This window comes from Elephas maximus, chromosome 3 (assembly GCF_024166365.1).
Source record: "Elephas maximus indicus isolate mEleMax1 chromosome 3, mEleMax1 primary haplotype, whole genome shotgun sequence".
NCBI classification, from domain to species: Eukaryota; Metazoa; Chordata; class Mammalia; order Proboscidea; family Elephantidae; genus Elephas; species Elephas maximus.
Window position 1 is genome coordinate 67,402,351 of NC_064821.1, and position 21,358 is coordinate 67,423,708.

The 21,358-nt window shown below is 46.2% G+C and overlaps 1 long non-coding RNA gene across 1 annotated transcript; it reads right to left on the reverse strand.

Moving 5' to 3' along the window:
• Positions 1 to 15,088: 15,088 nt before the first annotated feature.
• On the reverse strand, positions 15,089 to 20,988 carry LOC126071683 (uncharacterized). The gene is made up of 3 exons (XR_007516368.1): positions 20,567 to 20,988; positions 19,432 to 19,715; positions 15,089 to 15,513 (listed from the first exon to the last, which is right to left on the reverse strand). It is a non-coding gene; the product is annotated as an uncharacterized LOC126071683 (long non-coding RNA).
• Positions 20,989 to 21,358: the final 370 nt, after the last annotated feature.

A 21,358-nucleotide genomic window follows, 5' to 3' on the forward strand; every position in this document is an offset into this window, starting at 1 on the left:
CTGTAAAATGGGGTTGATAATATTTTCCCCTCTGGAGTGTTTTATGGGCTGTTTTGCAATAGGCACAAGTTGGCTGTTATTAATCTATCTACCATCCCATGAGAACCTCCCCCTTTCATTGTGCCTCCCCCTCCTGCACCGGGAGACACCGGATATGCCCAGGATCTGCCACAGTCCATGTTCAGTAACTCTGTCAAAAACCAAGGATATGAAAAAATTTTGGAAATAGATAGTGGCGATGGTTTCTCAGCATCGTGAGTGTAAATAATGCCACTGAATTGTACACTTGTTATTGTTGCTAGGTGCTGTCTTCCTCCAACCCTGATGCCGCATTCTTCTTTATATAGTCCAGCTTCTTGGATTCTTTGCTCAGCATACTGATTGAATAAGTATGGTGAAATGATACAACCCTGACACACACCTTTTCTGACTTTAAATCATGCAGTATCCACTTGTGCTGTTCCATCGACTGCCTCTTGACCTATGTACAGGTTCCTCATGAGCACAATTAAGTGTTCTGGAATTCCCTTTCTTCACAATGTTATCCAGAATTTCTTAAGATCCACACAGTCAAGTGCATTTGCATAGTCAATAAAACACAGGTAAATATCTTTTTGGTTTTCTCTGCTTTCAGCCAAGATTTATCTGACATCAGCAATGATATCCCTGGTTCCACGTCCTCTTCTGAATCCGGCTTGAATATCTGGCAGCTCTCTGTCGATGTACTGCTGCAGCTGCTTTTAAATGATCTTCGGCAAAATTTTACTTAAGAGTGATATTAATGATATTGTTCGATAATTTCCACATTTAATTGGATCACCTTTCTTGAGAATAGGCCTAAGTATGAATCTCTTCCAGTCGTTTGGCCAAGTGGCTATCTTCCAAATTTCTTGGCATAGACAAGTAAGCACCTCCAGTGCTGCATCCTTTTGCCGAAACATCTTAGTTGATATTCCGTCAGTTCCTGGGGCCTTGTTTTTCACCAATACCTTCAGTACAGCTTAGACTTTCTTCTTTCAGTACCATCAGTTCCTGATCTTATGCTGCCTCCTCAAATGGTTGAACGTCGACCAATTCTTTTTGGTATAGTGACTCTGTGTATTCCTTCCATTTTCTTTTGAAGATGTGTCATTTAATATTTTCCCCGTAGAATCCTTCAGTATTGCAACTCCAGGCTTGAATTTTTTCTTTAGTTCTTTCAGCTTGAGAAATTCTGTGCCTGTTCTCTCTACAGGAAAATCCTGCACTAATAATCTTTAGCTTCTTTGCACAATTTATCTCCCACTGAAGTTATCTTGTTTGCTGCTGTCAAGTTGGCTTCGACTTATAGTAATCTTACGTATAACAGAACGAAAAGTTGCCCAGTCTTGCACCATCCTCATAATCATTGCTATGTTTGACCCCATTGTTTCAGCCACCCTCAATCCATCTCATTGAGGGTCTCTCTTTCTCACTGACTAGAACCTCCAGCCTTTCTGTTAGCAAGCAAGTGCTTAACTGTTTGTGCCATCTTGAATTCAGCAAATTTATTTACCTGTATATTATCCAACTTTCCCATTAGAGGCTAAGCTCCTTAACTTCCCCATTAGACTCTAAGCTCTTTATCTGTCTTCAAATTTAGCACCTAGTGGTGCTCAATAAGCATTTTTTGAAGGAAATGTCTCCTCGGGACCACTCTATGATGGTTAATAAGATAGCTAACATCTATTTGAGTGAGTGGAAGAAGGAGGCTGAGAGGCACTGGTTAACAAACAGGAGGAGACTTGGGAGAGAGCAAGATCTTGAAAGCAGAGAGAGGAGGGACTATTTCAAGACAAGGAAGAATGAAGACCTACAGTAAGTCAGAAAAGAACCTGACACCAAATGGCTGGCAGAGGGAGCTGGAGGGAAAGACGCGCCCCCCCCCCCCCCCCCCGGCCACAGCAAGATGCTGTCATTGTCATGGCATCGGCTGTTATGTGCCCTGACTTTGAGGTGGGAAAAGTAAGTTGCTGCAGAAGTAAGTTCTTGGGGAGGGGCAGCAGTGGATCAGAGGAATATGGGCTGTGGGGTGTAGAGCCAGCTTCAGAGTCAGCCTGCCTCCCTTCCGCCCTTCCAGGGATGCCTTCGGCTCACCTCTGGTGTACTTCTCCCATAGGGGACACTAGGGGGCAGCACACAACAGCAGAAATTGCCAGAACTTTGGAGTCACTGAGTTGGAATCCTAGATGTGCCCTGTTCAGCTGCAGTGTGAACTTAACTTCTTTGAACCTTGGCGTTTTTTCATCCAAAAATGGGTTTAACACACGACACGATTGCAATAGTGGTTTAAAATGTAAGCTCTGAAGCTAGAGAGCCTGGATTTGTGCTCCAGCTCTACCACTTACAGGAGCCCTGGTTGTGCAGTGGTTAAAGTGTTCGGCTGCTAACTGAAAGGTCGGTGGTTGGAACCCACCAGCTACTCCGTAGGAGAAAGATGTGGTGGACTGCTTCTGTATAGATTTACAGCCTTGGAAACCCTATGGTGCCGTTCTTCTTTGTCCTATAGGGTCACTATGAATCGGAATTGACTCAATGGCAGTGAGTTTGGTTTTTTTCTGGTTCTACTACTTGCTAGGCTGTGTGACCTCGACCAAGTTATTGAACCTCTTTGTGCCTCTGACTCCTTGTCTGTAAAGTAGTTGCTGTTGTTAGGTGCTGTCGAGTCAGTTCCGACTCACAGCAACCCTATAGGACAGAGTAGAACTGCCCCATAAGGTTTCCAAGGAGCAGGTGGTGGACTTGAACTGCTGACCTTTTGGTTAGCAGCTGAGCTCTTAGCCACTACTCCACCAGGGCCCCGACTGTAAAGTGGAGGTAGTAATGGTTTCTGCCTCACAGGGCGGTGATGATTACAACAGAGACCAGCACATGTTATCTATTTTATTTTAACTTTCCCACATCCCCAGTCGTTCTGGGGCTAGGACTCTCTGAGACAAGACCACATGCTGCCTTTGAGAATAAGCAGGGAAACAAAGCACTATCAGTGACCACCTACTATGTGCTAGGTATATTATGTCCCTTGTTCCCTTTAATCCTCACAATAACTCAGTGGCTTAATCTAAACCCCCCATTTTATAGCTGAGAAAACAGGTGCTCAGAGATTTTTAGCCACTTGCCCAGCTAGTAATGGCAGAGCCCAGAGCTGAGCCTCGGCCTTTCTGGTCCAGAGTCTGAGCACTTTGTCATGTCCTCTCTGGGTAGTCTGGAGACTGGACCCTTGGGGCCACCCCAGGCCACAGCAGAACTCCTTCTATAATTAACTACAATCCTGCCTGCCGTCCTCATCCTTCCCCAGACAGAATTTTCTGGAATTCTGAATGGAATAAGTGAAAGGGAATCAATGGGAAGCAAGCCCAGTGGAGTGAAAGAGAGCTGAATGGGGTGGGATGAAGCAGAATTGGAATGTGGCAGTTGAGGGTATCCTGGCTCCTGTGGCCAAGCTATCGTTGCAGGGCAGGGATTGATCCAATGGCCATTCAGAGTGGCCTCTCTTTCTTTAACCAAAAGTTAGTACGTCCTGAGGCTAGGGACAACCAGGGAAGCCTGGAAATTCTAGAAACAGAGGGGAAACCAGTGTACAAGTGAGTACAGGGAACGGAGGGAGAGTGACTGGAGAGAGGGACGGAGGGATGAGCAGCATGGGACCACACGGGGCTTTGGAGGCCACTGAGGACTCTGTTTTTAGTCTAAGTGAGATGAAAACTGACTGGAGAGTCTTTTTTTTTTTTTTTGGTAAATACATGAGTAACAAAATATTTGCCAGTTCAATAATCTTCACACGTACAATTCAGTGACATTAATTATATTCAACATGTTGTTCAGTCATCACCCATAACTGTTCCCAAATTTTTCCATCACACTTAACAGAAGCTCGGTGTCCCCTAAGCATTGTGTCTTCCTTACCCTCTCCCTCCCTTCCATCTGCCCCTGGTAACCACTAATAAGCTTTTGTCTCTATACACTTGCCTATTCTAGATATTTCATATAGGAGGGATATACAATATTTGCCCTTTTGTGACTGAATTATTTCACTAAGCATAATGTTTTTAAGGTGACTGGAGAGTCAGGAGTAGGGAGGTGAATTGATCTGACCTGTGCTTCAAGGGCTTCACCCTGGTTGCTGTGTGATGATCGCAGTGGGGTAACACTGGAAGCAACTAGTCCAGTGAGGAAACTGTTGCAATGATCCAAGTGAGAGTTAATGGTGGCCTGGATTAGGACTGAGCCCATGGAAGTGGTGAGAAGTGGTCAGATACATGATATATTCTGTAGGTGGAACCCATGAGACTAGATGTGGAGGAAAGGGGAAGAGAGGGCTCAAGGATGGCCCTTGTTTCATTTACCTATTGTTGAGAAATAAACTGCCCCCAAACTTAGTGGTTTAAAACAATAATAATGTATTATTTCTAAAAATAATTATCATTGTTTCTGAACAGCAATGTATGCTTGGGGCTCAAGCTGGGCAGTTCTTCTGCTGGTTTTGTCTAGTCTCACTCATTGTGGCTGCATTCAACTGGGAGCTCAGCTGGGGCTAGATTGTCATATGACCTCTCATCATTCAGAAGTCTAGCTGATTGTATCTCCCATGGCTGCTGTAACAAATTACCATACATTTGGTGGCTTAAAACCACATACATTTTATTCTCTCATAGTTCTGGAAGTTAAACTTCTGAGATCAGTTTTGCTGGACTGATCTACAGGGTGTCTACAGGGCCTCGCTCCCTCTGGAGGTTCTAGGCAAGAATTCCTTTCCTTGCCTGAACTCCTTGGCTCATGGCCTTTTCCTCCAGCTTTAATGCTAACTGTATAGCTTCAGTGGTCACATTGATGTCTTCTGTGTCAGATCTCCCTCTGAAGTCCTTTTATTAGGACACTCGTGATTCCATTTAGGGCCCATTCAGATAATTCAGGATAATCTTCCCATTTTAAGATCCTTAACTTAATTACATCTGCAAGGTCTTTCTTAACATATAAGGTAACTTGACAGATTCCAGAGATTAGGACCATTTTTCAGCCTACCACAACAACATCGTTTACAGCATGGTGGTTGGCTTCGGAGGTGACAAGCCCCAATGTGCAACTGTTTAATGAACCTCTGCTTGCTTCACCCTTCCTGATATCCCATTGGCTGAGGCAATTCACACAACCAAGCCCAGAGCTGATGTGGGAGGGGACCACACAAGGGCAAGAGACCTGGTTCACTGGGGGCCACCGATGTAAGTCTACTGCAACCCTCTGGGTTTTTTGGCCTGAGGAAAGGGATGAAATTGGAGAGTACTTGGGAAGGGGTAAGGAGCCCTTGCGGTACAGTGGTTGAAGTGCTTGGCTGCTAACTGAAAGTTTGGTGGTTCTAACCCACCATCTGCTTTGCTGGCAATGGGTTTGATTTTTTCTGGGGTAAGGGATGGGGTTTTCTAAAGGACATGGATGTGTGTGTGTGCGTGCGTGCGTGCGTGCGTGCGTGCGTGCGTGCATGCGTGTGTGTGCAGTGTCTTGCCCCAGGACTTCCCTGCCCCAAGTTAGACGCTGAGGAGGACATTAGGCTTGGTAGAGCCAGCAGCAGTGGGGACACAAAGTCTCTGGCAGATATAGTGAGGCTGGGAAAGGATGGAGTGGGAATTGGGCAGGGGCAATAATCGAGGTAGAGAACCTGAAAAGTCTTTAAAGGATGAAGGGTACACATATGTGATCTCAGGGGTCCCTAGTCTAAAGGGGTGAAAGATGGAGGAAAACCATGTGTGGCGGTAAGGGGGTAGCTCTAGCTGGTCTGAGCAGCGTTCTTTATCAAGTTAAGAAGCATGGGTAGTTGCCCGGTTTAGTCCCAGGGGCTTGGGCGGGGGGCTAGGAGGGGAGCTAGCAGCCTCAACGTAAGTGATCTTGAGTTTGTCCCGCTTTTCTGGGCTGGTCCCCAGGGCACCCCAGCACTCGGCAATTGTGCCCCCAGCACAGGGGCTCAATAATACAGGAGCCAGCCAAGCTCTTCACATCCAGAGCCCTGCTGCTCCTCCTCCCAGCTTGCCTGGGGGTCGGGGTGCGAGTGAGGGGCAGCTGCTAAGTCTGAGGAGCAGGATGGATGAGGAGGAAAGGAGAGGGAAGGAAGGTTCTGACATCTGGCGCACTCACAGCTACAGCCTCTTTTCCTTGGAATCAGCGCTTTGCATCAGACAGGAAGTCTCCCCTAAGAGCGACTGGATGCGGGGGGGGGGCAGGGCGGGGCTGGAGGTGGAGGTGGAGTGGAAGGCCGGATCCGATCCCAAAAAGACTTGGAGAGGGCAGTGGAGACAGAGACTCAGAGAGTCCGAAAAAGATGGAAGGGAGAAAAAAAGAAAAAAGGAGGTGTAGCGAGTATGAATATAAATACTGGTGCACAAACTTACGTAGGCAAGAAATGGACTATTTATTTTTTAAACCCACTGTCATAAATCGAATTGGTCCCCCCAAAATGTGTGTCAACTTGGCTAGGCCATGATTCCCAGTATTGTGCGACTGTCCACCATTTTGTCATCTGATGTGATTTTCCTCTGTGTTGTATATCCTACCTCTATGATGTTAATGAGGCAGGACTAGAGGCAGTTATGTTAATGAGGCAGGACTCAACTTACAAGATTAAGTTGTGTCTTTTTTTTTAGCCAATCCTTTTTGAGATATAAAAGAGAGAAGCAAGCAGAGAGACATCGGGACCTCACACCACCAAGAAAGAAGCACTGGGAGCACAGCACATCCTTTGGATCCAGGATCCCTGCGCTGAGAAGCTCCTCGACCTGGTGACAAGGACCTTCTTCCAGAGCCGACAGAGAGAAAGCCTTTGTGTGTGTGTGTGTGTGTGTGTGTATAAGAATATATTTATTTATACATGTTGTTGTTGTTAGGTGCCCTCAAGTCTGTTCTGACTCATAGCAACCCTACATACAACAGAACAAAAACACTGCCTGGTCCTGTGCCATCCTCACAATCCTTATTATGCTTGAGCCCATTGTTGCAGCCATTGTGTCAACCCATCTCAATGAAGGTCTTCCTCTTTTTTGCTGACCCTCTACTTTACCAAGCACGATGTCCTTCTCCAGGGACTGGTCCCTCCTGATAACCTGTCCAAAGTATGTGAGACAAAATTTTATACATATAACTATGTAAAAGTATATATATTATTTAAAGAGTAAAAATAAAGCAAACATCCAGGCACCCACTCCCAGTTTAACGGGATATTCCAGGACCTTTGAAGCGTTCTGTCTGGCGCTCCCTTGTGGGCTCCCTTTTCCTCATCCTCCCAGAGGAAAACATCAGCCTGAAAATGGTGGAAATCATGCCTTGTTTTCCTGCTGACTTATCCATTAGTCACAGGAGACACCTTATCCAGGGCCCACAATACTTTTAGAGGCCCACAAAAATATGTTAACTTATTTTAAAATCAGAAGGTGATTGAATAAGTAAATAAATGGGGGAGAAGAGACATTTCCTTAGGGAAAAATTCCAAATAATGTATGTAGATACTACTCCTTCCAGGAGGGGGCGTTTTAGCAGGCTAAGGGTGCTTTATACCTCGTTTGCTAAGAATGCTTAACACAGAAGGTTGTTGAAGTTTATCAGATGTGTTTTCTGTATACATTGAAATATTTACTTGGTTTTTCTACTCTAACATGTTAATACGATGAATTACACTAATAGGTTTTCTAATGTTGGAATCAGCCTTCCAAGAATAAACTCCATTTGGTCACGTGACAGCGGAGGCAGAGATTAGGGATTCGGGTGAGGCATCTACAAACCAAGGCACGCCAGGGATTGCGGGCAAACATTAGAAGCTAGGAAGAAGCAAGGAAGAACCCGCTCCTAGAGCTGTCGGAGAGAGCGTGGCCCTGCCACCACCTTGATTTCAAATGTTGGCCCTTAGAACTATGAGAGAATAAATTTCTGTTCTTTTAAACCACCAAGTTTGTGGGACTTTGTTCCAGCAGATACCCTAGAAAACTAATATTATCTTTTAAATCTCTGCTACAGCTGTGTTTATATCCCTTTCTTCAAATCTAACATTATTTGTGCCACCTCTTTTTTTTTTTTTTTCTGCTTGATGAATCTTGCCAGAGGTTTGTCAATTTTATTACTGTATTATCAGTTAGGAATTAGATCAGCTGGAAGCAATGGACCCCCAGTGAACACAACAGCTCACTGTCCCGCCGTCCTAGAAGGAGGCCCTTATCCTCAGGGTCTTAGTGGCACCTACCACATCTGAGTTTCCAACAGTAGGATGGAGGAAAGGAGAAAGTCAAGGGCACAGGATACCTCTTTTAATAGTCGCTGTAGAGTTGACTGTGACCCATGGTGACCCCATGTGTGCCAAAGTAGAACTGTCCTTCGCAGGGTTTTTAATGGCTGATTTTTTTCAGATGTAGATCACCAGACCTTTCTTCCAAAGTACCTCTGAGTGGATTCGAATCTCCAATCTTTTGTTTATCAACGGAGCGCGTTAACCCGTTAACTATGTGCACCACCCAGGGACCTGAGACCTCCTTCACCTGACTGCTTTAACGTCAGCATGCCCAAGGCTCAGTCCTCAGTTCTCTCCTTTTCTCTACCCCTACTCATCTCACGGGAATCTTATCCAGCCCCTGGATGTTAAATATGGTCCCTGTGCCGATGACCCCACAATCATGTCTGCAGTCCATCTCCTCAGTCCTGTGCTCCAGACACATAATCAACTGCCCACTCAAAGTCTCTGCTTGAATATGTAATAGGCATTTCAAACTGAACATATCCCAAACCGAACTCCCTGGAAAGGAAAAGGAGTCCAACAAAATGCTGGAGCCTTTCATGGTTCTTCTAAATGTTTTCCTGATTGCAACTTGCAACTTGGCTTCCGCTCCCCAACTAGAACAGAGCAACTGGAAGGAAAAAAAAAAAAAAAAGAACAGAGCAACTAGAACACTCTGTAATTCCCGGCACTCTATCATTTAATGAATCTCAATTAGCACTTAAAAAAAAAAAAAAAAGAAATAGAACAGCATAGAGTAGATTAGAATGCGAAGTGTTAACACATAATTAGGGTAAGTGTTGCTTGTGAAACTTTTGACTATGTGCTGGGTCCTGTTGTAAAATGTTTGTCTTACCAAAGGTTGGAGTAATAAAATTTGACTGACCTAGAGTTTGGCGGGGAGGGGGTATGTGCAATACATGTCCTCAGGACAAACGCCAACCATAAGGCTCATGTCCCAAGGAATTGATTTTTTTGGTCATTTCTGACCTCTGTTTATTTCCCTTACTTTGTAGTCAGCTCCAGGTCCCAGGTGGGGCAAACAGTTTGTGCTCGACTACTAGCCAAAAGGTTGGTGTTTCTAACCCACCTAGCGTCACGGCAGAAGAAAGGCCTGGCGATCTGTTTCCATAAAGATTACAGCAGTTCTTCTCTGTAACACATGGAATCACCGTGAGTTGGAATCAACTCAATGGAATGGGTTTGGTTTTGGTTTTTGGTAGTCAACTCACTGGAGCTTTCCAAAAGGTATTTTTCTATACCTCTTTTGCCATTTTGCTGGAAACGGAACTCCCTCCTTGTGGTTTCATCTGTGAAGGTTAATGTTACGCGTCAGTGTGGCTAGGCTATGATTCTCAGTGGTTTGGCAGATACTAAGTAATCACTTCCTGTTTTGTGATCTGATGTGTGCAGCCAATCAGTTGGAGGAGGCATTTCCTCGGGAGTGTGGCCTGCATCCATGATATAAATGGATGTTCTGGCAAAGCTCTCTCTCTCTATCTTGAATTCGTCCTGTCATCCCCTGACCTCCAGTTCCTGGGATATGAGAAGTGGTCAGCTTGCTACCTGACCTGCAGATTTTTGGTTTGTCACTTCCTGCAACCAAATGAGTCAGGAGAAGCCTCCAGCCTGCCACCTGACCCACGAATTTGGGACTTGCCAGCCTCCACAATTGCATGAGCTATTTCCTTGAAATAAATCTCTCTCTCTGTATTTATATATATACTTCACTGGTTTTGCTCCTCTAGAGAACCCAGCCTAAGACATCATCCCATCTCCATTCTACCACCACAGCTCATTGTTTTACAGCTTCTCTTGCCTCCTCTCATGGCAAACATGCCAAACTCTCTCCTGCCTTAGGATCTTTGCGCTTTCTGTTCCTTCCACCTGGACTGCTTCTCCCCGGGACTTCCCAGGCTGGTCCTTTGCATCCTTGAGACCTTCTGCATCAAGCAGGATTTTTCTATGATAAGTGGCAGTAAACTCAAAACAGCTTAAGAAAAAAGGAGAATTTATTGGCTGATTTAACTGAAAAGCCCCAAAATAGATCTACCTTCAGGTACACTTTGAATCAGGTGCTCAAGTGATTTTACCATTCATCAGATCTTTTTTTGTTTCTGTGCTCTCTCTTTTGCCAGGTAGCGCTTATCCTCAGGCAAGCACTTCTTTTGTGGTTGTAAGATGGCTGCCTGAAGCTTGGGATTTATAATCTACCTGGTCAGCAATTCCCAGGCAATGAGCTTCTCCTCTCAGTAGCTTCAGCAAACATCCTAGTATTGAGTTTCATTGGCCAGGCCAGGGTACAGGCTCATTCCTGGGCACAGGCTGGGGTTGGCCCCACCAAAAACATGTACTGAGGGTGTAGGAGAGATGGTTCCCCTAAAATATAAAGGCACTATTATTAAAAGTGGGACAACTGGATGTTGGGAAGGCAAAAACCACAGCTGCCCACTCCATCCTCCTGAACTTCCCTATCTAAAGTAGGTCTCCCTTGGACTGTAAGACATAAAATGATATTCGGGAAGATTGTGATTCTTAGTTCTAGTAGATACATGAGACTAAATGGGCAGCTCCTGTCCAGAGGCGAGATGAAAAGGCAGAAGGGGACAGGAGCTGGTTGAATGGACACGGGAAATCCGGGGTGGAAGGGAAGAGTGTGCTGTCACATTACAGGAAGAGCAGCTAGGATTGTATAACAAGGCGTATATAAATTTTTGCGGGAGAGGCTGACTTGAGCTGTAAACTTTCACTTAAAGCACAATAAAAAATAAGTAAATAAAGTAGGTCTCCTTGGTTATCCCCTCTCACATCATCCTGTGTACTTCCTTCACAGCACATAAACACAGTCAGAAATGATCTCATTTGTGTGTTGACTTTTAATGGTCTTTTCACTCCTCCTAGGTTGCAGGCACTAAGAGGGGAGGACCCTCGTCTCTCTTGATCACTGCTATATCCCCAGCACTTGGTACAGTGTCTGGCACACGGTAAGAACTTAATAAAGGCTTGTTGCAGGAATGAACTGGTTGGAGAGCCCATCCTCTCTTGCTTTCTTAAGAATGTCCCAACAGAGGTTATTATTTCATGCCAGGCAGCAAAATCTGCCGGTTCAATCCCACCAGCACACAAAGATGCTCCCAGTATTGCCCATCTTACAAAGCCCGTGTCTGGACTCCACTTTCCTGCCAGCTGTCTTCCCATTTCTCTGCTCCTCTTCAAAATAAAACTTGGCAGAAGGGTGGTCTACATTTGCATGGATCTGGTCCTCACTTTTCAATTCCTTGTGCAGCTCACTTTCCCGTTTTCCTCCTTTATCTACAACCGCTCCTGCTCAGGCTCCTGCTGCTTCCTCCCTGGCCTCTAAATGTGGTATTGCCTCAGGTCTCTGTCCTCTGTCCACTTCTCTTTCCTAGCAATGCTTTCTCCAGAGGTGATTCATCCTGTCCCATGGCTTCAAATATCAACTATAAATTGATGAGGAGCCCTGGTGGCGCAATGGGTTAAGTGCTTGGTTGCTAACCAAAAGGTTGGTGGTTCAAACCCACCAGCCACTCTGCAGAAGAACAGCGTGGCAGTCTGCTTCCGTAAAGACTGCAGCCTTGCAAACTGTATGGGACAGTTCTACTCTGTCCTGTAGGGTCACTATGAGTGGGACTTGATGGAAATGGGTTCTTTTGGCTTATACATTGATGGGAGTCCCCGGATAGTGCAAACAGTTAATGTGCTTGCTCACTGCTAACCAAAAAGGTGGAAGTTCAAGTCCACTTAGAATTGCCTTGGAATAAAGGCCTAGCAATCTACTACCAAAAATTCAGCCACTGAAAACCCTATGGAACACAATTCTACTGACATACACATGGTTGCCATGAATCAGAATCAACTTGACAGCAACAGGTATACATTGATGACTCCCCAAGTTTAAATCTCCAGCCCTGACTCTCTAGCTCTGACTGACCTCCAGACCACCTGACTATCATGGATGTCCAGCTTGGAGTGTCCAAAACAAAATTCCTTCCAAAAGCTAATCTATCCCCTATGTGTGTAGACCTTGACCAGAAATATATTTTTCCTCTTTATATTATTTCTTATTTAGTTTCAGCTTTCCACATTATACTGATGTAATGAACATGATTCTACAAGTTAGATTTTCATTTTACAGTACCTAATAACTCAAGCCATATTGTCTGAAAGGTGGCAGTTATTTTAAATAATCTCTCCACTTTTGAAACGGAATGTACACCCCGTGCAAGCTGTAGTATTTCTTTAATGAGACTGAAAAATGGGAAGATAGGATGAGTTATTACTGTAGACCCTTTTTGTTCTTATTTTTGTAGTAAAATAATTATCATTTAGGGAAAAACAAAACAAAAAAAAAACCCTTGACCTTGATGTCTTCACCAAACCGGTTCCTTCCTCAGTGTTCCCCACCTCAGTTATCGGCATCGCAATCTGCTCTGCCGCTCCGTCTGCAAACCCAGAGGACATTCTTTCTTTTTTTCATTGTGCTTTAAGTGAAAGTTTAAAAATCAAGTCAGTCTCTCATACAAAAAGTTACACACATCTTGCTATATACTCCTAGCTGCTCTCCCCATAATGAGACAGCACACTCCTCCTCTCCACCCTGTATTACCTGTGTCCATTCAACCAGCTTCTGTCCCCCTCTGACTTCTCATCTCACCTCCAGACAGGAGCTGCCCACATAGTCCCATGTGTCTACTTGAACCAAGAAGCTCACTCCTCACCAATATCAATTTCTGTATTATAGTCCAATCCCTATCTGAAGAGTTGGCTTCTGGAATGGTTCCAGTCTTGGGCTAACAAAGAGTCTGGGGACCATGACATCCAGGGTCCCTCTAGTCTCAGTAAAACCATGAAGTCTGGTCTTTTTACGAGAATTTGAGATCTGCATCCTGCTGTTCTGCTCCATCAGAGATCCTCTATTGTGTTTCCTGTCATGGCAGTCATTGGTTGTAGCCAGGCACCATCTAGTTCTTCTGGTCTCAGGCTGATGTAGTCTCTGGTTTATGCAGTCCTTTCTGTCTTTCGGGCTCATCTTTACCATATGTCTTTAGTGTTCTTCATTCTCCTATGCTCCAGGTAGGTTGAGACCAATGCATCTTAGATGGCCACTTGTTGGCATTTAAGACCCTAGACGCCTCTCACCAAAGTGGGATGCAGAACATTTTCTTAATACATTTTGTTATGGCAATTGACCTAGGTGTCCCCTGAAACCATGGTCCCTGCTACTCTGGCCTTTGAAGTGTTCAATTTTTTTCAGGAAACTTTTTTGCTTTTGGTTTAGTCCAGTTATGGTGACCTCTCCTGTATTGTGTATTGTCATTCCCTTCACTTAAAATAGTTCCTGTCTACTATCTAATTAGTCAATGCCCCCTCCCTCCCTCCCCACCCTCATAACCATCAAAGGATATTTTTGTCTGTTTTAAACTTTTTCTTGAGTTCTCATAATAGTGGTCTCATATATTTGTCCTTTTGCAAGTGACTAATTTCACTTAGCATAATGCCTTCCAGATTCCTCCATGTTAGATGCTTCACAGATTCATTGTTGTTCTTAATCGTTGCGTAGTATTCCATTATGTGAATATACCACAATTTATTTAGCCATTCATCCACTGATGGGCACCTTGGTTGCTTCTATCTTTTTTCCAGAGGACATTCTTGATTCCTCCCTTTCCCCCACTGCCCACACTAAACCATCCACAAGTCCTCTCGGTTCACCTTTGTGGGGTAAAGGACCTAGTTTTACCCTAAGTAAGGTGGTGTTTGTCCTTGGCTCCAGAGAAATAACCCTTGGAGTAACTGGGGTACCTTGGTCTGGGATGTTGAGACCACACACCTGAGGCTCTGTGCTGGTGAGTGGGGGCTGACCAGACCAGAAAAACTCACCTGGAAGGATGATACAGCTAGCCTCAGGTGGCCTGATTTAGCCTATCATGACCAATAAAAGCCTGGAACACGAAGGCTCAGAGCTTCCTGGTTGGCCAGGGGTAGGTGACATGCTCTTTCTGAGACAAAGCAGCTCCACGTTAGGAACCCTCCCAGACTTCACCTGTGCATCTCTTATGATCATCCTGATTTGAATCCTTTCGTTATAATTAATCTATAAGAGTTAAGTACAATTGGGAGAAAGATGTGCAAGTCTGCTTCCGTAAAGGCTTACAGCCTTGGAAACTCTATGGGGCAGTTCTACCCTGTCCTATAGGGTCGCTATGAGTCGGAATCAATTCAATGGCAACAGATCATGGTTTGGTTTTGTACAATACTTTCTGTGAAGTCCTGTGAGTTGTTCCAGGGAATTATCGAACACAAAGGAGAAGACAGAGCCAGCAGGTCAAAGTGAGGGCATCGTGTGGACTCCCAAACTTTCAAACGGCATCTGCCTCTTTGGCAGTCTAAAGGATGGTGTCCTTTTAACCTGTGAGATCTGCCCTACCTGTGGGTGGCCAGGGTCAGAGAGAGAGCATGCTGCGTGGGTGACTGGTGTCAAATGATTGAGTAGTGGGAAGGTGGGGACTGGATCAATCATCACATTTTGGGGACTGGAGTCATGCTGATTTCTTATCCACAAATTTATCCACAAAACCTCCAAATAAATGTCAAATCTAAAGCCCCACCCCCACTCGCTGCATTACCCCTTGGCCAAGCCCGCATCCTCTTTCCGCTGGATCACTGCAGTAATCTCACTGATCTCCCTCATTCCCCTTTTGCTCCCTTTCAGTCCATTCTCTACACAGCAAACAGTGTGATCTTTTAAAAACTAATCAGATCATGCTGATCCCCAACTTAAGCCTTTCAGAGGCTGTCCCTACATTTAGAGTAAAATCAGAAACCCTTGCCCTGACCTCCAGGTCCAGGCAGCTCCTCTGACCTCAGCTCTCCCCATTCTCCTGCTGGTTTACCAGGCACTGAACACAGTGACCTTTCTGTCTCAGGGCCTTTGCGCTTGCTATCTTCTCTGCCTAGAAGTCCATCTCCCTAATTTCACATGACCGGCTCCTGTTCATCTTTCAAGTCTCAACTTTATAAATATTTCCTTCTCAACAGAAGTCCTCCTTGACTCCCATTTCGATCATGTCACCCACTTTATTCCTTACTCATGATTTCTAGGAAGAAGTACAGCCAGAATGCTCCTTAGAAGTGAAGATGGCAAGACTTCGTCTCATGTACTTTGGACATGTTATCAGGAGGGACCAGTTCCTGGAGAAGGACATCATGCTTGGTAAAGTAGAGGGTCACTGAAAAAGAGGAAGACCCTCAGTGAGATGGATTGACGCAGTGGCTACAACAATGGGCTCAAACATAGCAATGTATGTGAGGATGGCGCAGGGCCAGGCAGTGTTTCATTCTGTTGTACATAGGGTCACTATGAGTAGAAACTGACTCAACACACCTAACAACAACAACAGGAAGCACTATGGTATCGTGGTTGAAAACAGGCTCTGAGTGAAAACTGCCTGGGTGTTGAATCCTAGCTTGGCCACTCATTGACCATGTAGCCTTGGCCAATTTACTTCATCATTCTGTCCTCCCATTTACTGGTCTACAAAATGGGTATGCTAATAATAAACAGAACCTCACAGAATCAGAACCTGGCACAGACTAAGCACTAAGTTAATACTAGCAGGAACTTTATTATTCCTGCATGTCACATTCCTTGGGATTTAATGATTTTGATTGCAGACATGTATGCTTCATGGAAACAGGGACTGTGCCTCTCTGATTGATTGGTATACCCTTTGCACCTAGCACAATTGCTGGTACATTTAAAAAAAATATTGCCATACAGTCGATTCCCACTCATAGTGACTCTATAGGACAGAGTAGAACTGTCCCACAGGGTTTCCTAGGCTGTAATCTTAATGGAAGCTGACTGACACATCTCTCTCCTGTGGAGTGGTTAGTGGTGACCTGGCGGCTTTCTGGTTCGCAGCTGAGCGCTTTTACCACTGTGTTACCAGGGCTCCTTGGCTAGTACATAGTTGGTACTTAATTACACTGTTGAATGGATGCAAGGAAACAGATGTGGTCTCAGCCCTTAGGGACCTTCTAGTCTAAAGATCATGGAGTCTACTCTTGTCCGACTTACCCTTCAACACCTGGCCATTTTAGAGATGTGGAAACTGAGACCCATAAAGATGGAGTGATTTGAGCAATGCTTTAAGGAAGAAGAGATATTGCTCTTTCCAACCTTCCAGAGGAAAGAAAAGCTTATTGTCAAAAACGTGGAACCTGCTATATCCATTGTGAACACAAGTCACAGCCTTTTAATTCTAGGAATAATAACCAGGGCAAAATTATCATCACAAGGGAAACCGAAAGCAAAGAAACACTGTGAGCTCTTTGGCTGGAGCAGCAAGATGGATTGTAGTACTGTTGACTGAAGTAAAGACATTGACACTGCAGTCGTGCCTTTCTGGGGAAGCCATTCAGGCCCCTAGTAGCTAGCCCCACCCTCAATATTTTGTTCATGCCACACTTAGGAATCCGGAGGCCTCACTTACAAATGTGGGAACAGAGGCTCAGAAATGGCAGGGACTTGCTCAAGCCACATGGTGAATTAAATCCAAGTCTCCTGGCCTCTAGGACGAGGTTCCTTTAAGCCCTCGTTGAGATAAAACCTTTTTATAGAGAGAAAGAGGAGCTGAGAGAGGAGGAAGGCAAGAAGGAAGATAAAGAGCTGTAAAGTCAGGTGCTCATGGCAGGCAGGGGCACTGACAGGTGTGTGGGACAACCAGAGACCTTGGGGGGTGGGCAGAAGAGTCTGTTGGGGAAAGGGGAGATGGAGGCTGGGGCCTGGCTGCGTTATTTTCAGAGCTGCTATCTTTGTCTGCATCTGCTAAATTATTAAACTGAGATCACATCCTGGAGGGTGCCAGGCCAGGTTGCCAGGAAGAAGCTGAAAGGGAGGGGCTGGATCGCTTAGCTTAGCAGAGGCCTCGAATATTCCAGGCTGGGATGGAAGTGGAAGCCTCAGGCCTTGACCCCCTGGCCCACTCCACTCTCAGCTCATGGGGGGATTCTGCTTGGGGCCACAGCCACACTCATCATCCCCTCTGAAGTCTGTCTCCCGTCCTGGAAGGGAGGGATAGGTATATGGCAGGCAGGACTCTGGAACCTGATCCTGTCTGGCTGCCTGGTCTCTTTCAGGGTCTCTGACTCAGAGCATAGGCTCTGAATCAGGCAGATGTGGTTCAACCCCATGGCCAGCTTGTGAGATCTTGGACAAGACCCTGCATCTCTCTGAGCCTTCGTGTCCTTGTCTGTGTTATAAAACCAAAACCAAACCCGTTGCCGTCGAGTTGATTCCGACTCATACAGACCCTATAGGACAGAGTAGAACTACCCCATGGGGTTTCCAAGGAGCGCCTGGCGGATTCGAACTGCTGACCTTTTGGTTAGCAGCCGTAGCACTTAACCACTACGCCACCAATGTCTGTGTTATGTGTTATAGGTATTAGCAATTCCATGTCTCGGGTGAGGACCCTGAGGTTCAGAGGGAAAGTACCTTCCAGGAGGCTGCACAGCTAAAAAGGGGCTGAACTTCTACTCAAATCCAAGTTTCTCTGATTCCATACCCCTTCCCCTTCTCTATTCTTTTTTATATTTTAGTATGTTCTTTATTTCTCAGCTCTTCTACAAAGGGAATGTTTAGCTTTTATAAAGATTAGAAAAACACAGTAATCATTACAGTTCAAAAATGTATTTGAAATGAGGGCTGGCTGGGCACTAAGTGGTTGGCTGTGCCCCCTGACCACTCCAGGGTAGGTGGGGCTCAGGCCAATTAAGAAAGCTGGCAAATGCCAAACCTCTCTCACCTCCCGTCCTTTGCACATGCTGTTTCCTTCCTGAAACCTTCTCCCTCCCTGTTCCCCACCATCTCTGCATCACTCACTTTTTTTTTTTTAATTGTGCTTTAGGTGAAAATTTAGAGGAAATTAGTTTCTCATCAGATAGTTTGTACAGAAAGTGTTTCATGACCTAGGGTTCATTCCCCACAGTATGTCAGCACACTCCCCATTTCTGCCCTGGTTTCCCCATTCTTTCATCTTGATTTTCTACCCTTTCCTGCCTTTTCATCTATGCTGTTGGGCAGATAATTCCCTTTTTGATTGTTCTAAGGAGTATGTTTCTCTCAGGTGTTATTGTTATCTTATGTATTTGTCTATTGTTAGACTGGGAGGTAGTCTCAGGGCATGGCTTCATTTCTAGGTCAGAAGGGTATCTTAGGGCCATAGTCTCAGGGGTTCCTCCAGTCTCTGTCAGATGAGTAAGCCTGGTCTTCTTTTTGAATTTGATTTTTTGTTCTACAATTTTCTCCTGCTCTGTCAAGGACCCTTTGTTGTGATCTCAGTCAGAGAAGTTGGTAGTGGTAGCTGGGCACCAACTAGTTCTTCTGGTCTAGGTCACGTAGGCTGTTGCTCATGTGGTCCATTAGCCCTTTGGACTAATTTCTGCCTTGAGTCTTTGGTCTCCTTCATTCTCCCTCACTCCGGATGGGAAGTGCATCACTCACTTTTGATTCATCCTTCAGGTCTCAGTTTAAATATCACCTCCTCCAGGATACCCTCCCCTGATCTCTTTCCCACCTATCTGGGCTCAGCAACTGCTCTGTGTCCCCATGGTCCCTGTCATTCCCCCATCCCAGCAGGTACCTCTCTGAACTGCTATCTCCTGTCTGTATCAACCCTAGACTGTGAGCTCCCCAAGGACAGAAAAAAAAAAAATTTTTTTTTTTTTACAGGGCCCCATCTAATCATTGTGGTACCTCCAGCAGCCAGCCTAGCAGAGGAGGTAATAGTCAAATTTGTTGAAGGAGTGAAAGAAAAAATGAACAAATAGTGGATGGAAAAGGAGCCTTCTCCATTCTCAATAAGCTCTACCCTTGTGTTATTTTTCAATCCAAACAAACAGTTATCGATGCCTTCTTGCACAGGCACTCTGCTTAACTCCAGGGAATTCTCATGATAAGCAAAGCCAGTCTAGGGGGAGACTGTTAAATAACTAAACAATAAATACAAGACATATATACCTGTGACTTGTAGGAAAGGCCATGAAGGATAGGAACAGGGAACATTGTCAGAGAATAACAGGTAGGTCAGGGATGACTTTGGAGTGGGTCAGACCTATGTTTGAATCCTTGCTTGGCCACTTACCTGCTGTGTGACCTCGTATAAGCCTCTTTACTTCTCTGAGCTTTGGCTTCTCATCAGGAAGAAAATGCTGCTGATGCCTCTCTCCCGGGGATGACGCACAGTCATTCATTAAGTCTATGTTGCGCATCTCCTACCTCTCAGAGAAATGACTTGCCCAAGGTCACCTAAATGGGCAGTGTGTGTGGGATTTGAACCCAGGCCTGGCTGGCTCTCTGGCTCAGGCTGGAAGGTAAATCCTGGTCTTGTTCTCTGTGATTCATCCTCCAGGTGTACGAAGTAGTGATCTGCCTGACACACACAAACACCATGATGGGGAGGGGGCCTCTGCACTGAGAAAGACATGAGGTTTGATGGCACAAAAGAGACCTTCAAAGGGACAACACCATTCAGCAGCGCATTCTTTCTTGCTGGGGACAACCTGGGAACTTCTGAGCCTCTTTCATCCTCACTGAGCCTCTCTGACTCCCTGAGTACCCCTCCCCCCTCATAAAACCCCCTTCTCCCACTGTGGCTTCCTTCCACACCTCCCTGCCCATAAGCCCCAGCCCTCATTGAGCCCCATCCCCCTCACTAAGCCCCATTCCCTTGCTCAGCCATGCTCCCTCAGTGACCCCCTCCTTCCCCTCCACTACTCCCAGCCACTCAGCTTTCCTCTCATTTGCTCCATCTCTCCCTTTAACTAAGCCTCCTCCCTTCCCCTTTGGTGAACCTGGCACCTCCTCCTAGTGCTTACCCCCCAGACCCTTCTAAGCTGCCTCTTAGAAACCAGCTGCCTCACCCACACCCAGGAGTTCTCATCACTCAGTCTGAAACACCTGAAAGCACTTAGAGAACATGGCCGGTGGGGAGCTCTGTTCTTATCTCCTCCACGTGGAAGGAGTTCAACTCCCTCATCAGCCTCCTCTTCAGGCTGGGGCCGTAGCCACACTGGCCACACCTTCAGCAGGTCCTCCTGAACCCAGGGTCTGTTGCAGACTTTCCCAGTCATCTCAAAAACTTGTTTCTGCCTCCCCCCCGCCCCAGCTCTGATGGCACCTTTGAGCAGAAACAGGCAGGGTCATGGTATCTGGGCCACTGTTGGGAGGGGATATGGCAGGGTGACTTCTACTGCTGGGAAGGTGGGCAGGCATTTTACCTGGATGACCAAAGACCCAGATAAGGATGGCCTCTCTGCAGCAGGGTGGAGACCCAGGCATCTGAGGCCCCAGAGGGCATGAGTGGCTCAGCTGGCCCCATTCCCGTCCAGATTCAGCCTCTGACCCAGAGTATGACTTTCGGCGAGGCACCACACTGCTCCTTGTGGATCCGTTTCCCCCTCGGTGTAAAAGGTGTGGGGAACACCTGCTGGGAGGAGCAAACAGGGACAGTGAAAGAGTCCGTGGAGCTCCGGACTTCTCTGGGGGGCCACCAAGGGTCGCGAGAGCCGCCCCCCAGGCTCAGCGGCAGCACTGAAGTGGTTCTTCTGCAAGCGAAGGGTGTGCCTGGTGGACCCCAAACTCTTGTCGAATCCGCATCCCATCCCACCGGGACTCCAGTCGTTCCTCTGCGTTAAGTCCTGCACTGCCCCAGCGAGATGGGAGAAAGGGGTCTTGGCGAGCCTGTGGCCCAGCAGACCAGGCAGAACGGACTCGGCCAAGGGCAGCGTGCGGTACAGGGACGAGCACTGCGCAGAGTCAGACTTCCTGAGTTCTAGTCCAGGCTCTCACCGTCCCCAAGTGAGGACTGGATTCTATGATTCCTAAGCACCAGCTACCAGAGCTTATGATTTTGAGTCCTGACGAAGGAAGACAGGGCTTCCTCTCCACCCAAAACTTGGATGTCTTAGCCGGGCACATCCAGGCGAAGAACGACTAACTTGGTAGGTTTGGGTAACGGCCTCAATGGGCGGGGCGGGTCCAGGGCATGCCAGTCTCTGATTGGCTGCGCT